The sequence below is a fragment of the Austrofundulus limnaeus genome, unplaced genomic scaffold (assembly GCF_001266775.1).
Source record: "Austrofundulus limnaeus strain Quisiro unplaced genomic scaffold, Austrofundulus_limnaeus-1.0 Scaffold539, whole genome shotgun sequence".
NCBI lineage: Eukaryota > Metazoa > Chordata > Actinopteri > Cyprinodontiformes > Rivulidae > Austrofundulus > Austrofundulus limnaeus.
In genome coordinates, this window is record NW_013952941.1 from 46,870 (window position 1) to 50,630 (window position 3,761).

Here is a 3,761-nt window from a genome sequence, read left to right on the forward strand (position 1 = left end):
ACACAACACATGGGAACATGTGTGGTCTAGCTACCTTTATAGGAACATTACATTAACTTACAATAATTTCTGCAGCCCGACCCCAACCCTCTGAATTTTCACTTTGGTCCTAAACTTAACCCCTGACCCACCAATGATATTTCCCCTCATGGGGACTAGGCTTAGATCCTCATAAGTACCAGTCAGTCCTGACAGGTAGTGGTGTATGCAAAAAATGTTCCCCACATAGTAGGGAATTCTCAGCCACACACACATGTGAAACTTCAACAGAGCTGTAGTCTGTGTTCATTCAAACAGCAAAAACAGCAGATCTGTCAGCAGCATCAGTGTGTGTGTGTGTGTGTGTGTGTGTGTGTGTGTGTGTGTGTGTGTGTGTGTGTATGAGTGTGTGTAGTGGGGGCTGCTCTGGAGGTTAATCAGAAAGAATATAACAGAATGGGGGGGTCTATTTGCCTCCCTGTTGCTTCCCAAATGCCACCTGTCTGTCCTTCCCTTGGAGGTGACGCTGCACTACCATCCCRCCTCTGTCTGTCTTATCAGCCAAATAAATGGAGGCAGCTCCAGGCTTTGGCCTGAGCTGGGGGGAGTAATTGCTTCAGTTCATAATAATACAGCTTATCATCTCTTCAGTTCTCAGTAGGAGACACTGTGACCTATGAGGAAACACAACAAGGACAAACCTGAGAGTAAGAACAGGAACAGAGCAGGCAGATMTTTATGCCTGCTCCACACTGGACCAGATTTTTTTTTATTTGTTGTTGAAAAGATTCAGAACAGGACACCATTTTAGAAATGTTTTCATCCACATGGAAACAGAAACCAACCTAAAATGCAGTGGTGACTGTGGCAGGCCTGTAATGCTGCAACAAACATACACCAGAAACTGGAAGGAACATGATGAATGCTCATAAATGTAGACATTTAATCTGTATGCATACARATCATGATGGAATAATCCATGGTTTGAACTGTAAACACAAGAGTAACAAAGAGATGAGGAGGGTGAATAAAGAGGAAGACCTGAGAGTGAAACTTTGAGTTACCGTATTTTTCGGACTATAAGCCGTGACTTTTTTCCTGAACTTTGAACCATGCGGCTTATAGTCCGGTGTGGTTTATACATAGATTTTTTATCTTCAGCCACCAGGGGGCTCTTATGCTCCATTTGCTTCAACCACTCTCTTCAAAAAAAGAAGAAAAAAAAAGAAAAAAGCGATCACTTCCAGAGCCGACTGTTGTACCAGGAAGCAGCGATTTAAAGATAGTCAATGGCCAAAAACTCATAAAAAGGGGATAAAACAGACACTTTTCACTGTGGAATCTGACTGATAAAAACTTTGGAGCTTAATCCAGGACCAGTTTGTGGATAAACATCGAGTGAAGAGCTGCTGACTTTTTTTTCCTCATTGCACTCCCCGGGGAAGGAATCCCATGCAGTGACGTATGCTGGAGCGGGAGGGCTTTCCCACCACAGCTTCAGAGCCAGCGTTACCCCGGGAGGACAGCAACACAGAAAGCAACACTGAACAGATACCGCTGTGTGACGCAGCTTTTCACAGCTTGTTTAATTCTGACACTGAAGAAGAGGACTTCGATGGTTTCAGTGCACCGGAGGAAGATGAATGAGACGTTTTGTTGGACCAGAAACTGTTAMAGAAAACTACCAAAATAAGGTCAGTTAAATGAACCGTATTCCTCCGAACTTTAATTCCTAAAGGTTTGCTTTTTATGTTTTTATGTTGAATTCACTTTTTTGATGGCAAATTTGGGTGTACTGGTTTTTTTTTTTTATGTTGGGGGTGCTGCTTATGGTCCGGTGCGGCTTATAGTCCGAATCACAGTTGAGCAGGAAAGTGTTGACTGGACGGTTGGTCYAAATCTGGTTCTTCAGAGCAAGTTTCCATCATGTTCAAAGTATTTGAAGACACATTTTTTAAAATCCTATCCCATTGTTTTTGATAAGTATTTTACATTTTGAAGAATAGTGAAAAGCTAAAATGAGCTAAAATTAAACTAGCAGTTAAAACTAGCAAATCTGGACCCGAAAACTAAAATGCTCAAAAGCACAATTAAAAGTTAAAATCTACAAACTGGAGACAAYTGTTCCATTGTGAATAATTACTGCAACAGCTAAATTTAGCTGGAATATARCTAAAACTACATTTGTTGTAGCTAAAGCACAGGTTGCTTTTAGAAGATCATCCGACACAAAACAATGCAGCTAATCTTTCAGGAGTCGGCTCACTGTGTCGAGCTCTGCAGGAGGGAGCAGCCACAAGAAAAATAACAAGAGATCTCAGATACAGGAATWAAAAGGCATCGCAAACTGAAACGGAATCATTTTATATGTGAGCAGGTAAAACAGCAGGAAGTCTATAAATGTCATTTGATAATAAAATTTTACAGAAAATATAAAAAAAGTCAAAATATTTAGTCTGAACACAGATTCAGAAATCAAACAATCAGATTTCAATGATTTTACACTGACACCTTCATGAACAAACAGGTCTGATGGCTTAATGCTGTCTTAGTTTTAAGTCTGGTGTCAGCTTTATGTTTTGCTCAGTTGTTTAAACTGCTGAATAAACTTTTTTATAAGGATAGTTTGACAATAAAAACAATGTGACTTGTCAAGAAGCTTATGTATGTGTCATGATCCAGTAGGACACATACATTTAAACTTCAGGCTGTAATGTCACATTAACGTGTCACAGTTAATTCTAACGTTCTGCCTGTTCTCCCTCAAACACGCCGGACACRCTGTTAACATCTCATCAACTATTATATTGTCAAACAATTTCATAACACCATCGTGAATAATTCCATTAAAAGTTGAGACTTTTTCATATGGAGAAGAAAAACACACACCATGAAATTAGTTTTAAACAGAGTTCAGTGTGGGCTGACTCCTCACAGGAAGACTGCAGTCATGTGGAATAAAGCTGTGCAAGGTTGATGATGATGAGAATTACTGCTGATAGAATCAGAAGTTTAATCAATTAGAGACCAATATCAGCTGCCACCTCTCATGCCACTTTYACACTAAGACCATCTGAGGACAGGAAATGATGGAAAACAAGTCTGTGTTGTGCATGACTCTCAGCTACTCCCACATCAAGTTTTAGCTTAATATCTGTAAAACAGTCACATAATGTTGGATAATATTGATAAGCTGCTGCAGCTGCTTTGAATTAGACCGACTCCAACAACAAATCAAGACGTTCACAGCCACTGCTACATTTTGCAAGTTTCATTAAAAGCTGACCAATGGTTCATTTGATATTTCGCTAACAAGCAAAGTTGACAACAATAAAGCAGGTGAGATATGTTTATCAGGAAATGTTTGATCTTCATTCTTGAACATTAGAGCAAAGTTGTCATTCAGTGTGAGGGGATCTTAGTTTGATGTGTTTTGTTACATCATCTAAACTAAGAATAGTTTTCTTTTAGAGAGGTCAACTGATCATTTYATCACTTACATAAAAAAGGTAAGAAGTATAAAGTCATTACTCCTATTTCACTTTGGGTTTGGGTTGTTGTTTAAAAAAAAACTGTCCAGATAAATTGTGCCTCCTGGATATAGTGAATGTATTTGTGGTTAGATGAGAAGTACTGTATGTACCATTATGATACTCTATTAGTTAGTACTAGTTAGCAGGACAACAAAGACATATGTAGCCAAGTACAACGTCCCTGTGCGGGGTCAAGACTACTGCATCCTAAAGTTTTTTTTGAATTACCATTTTAATATAACATTATAT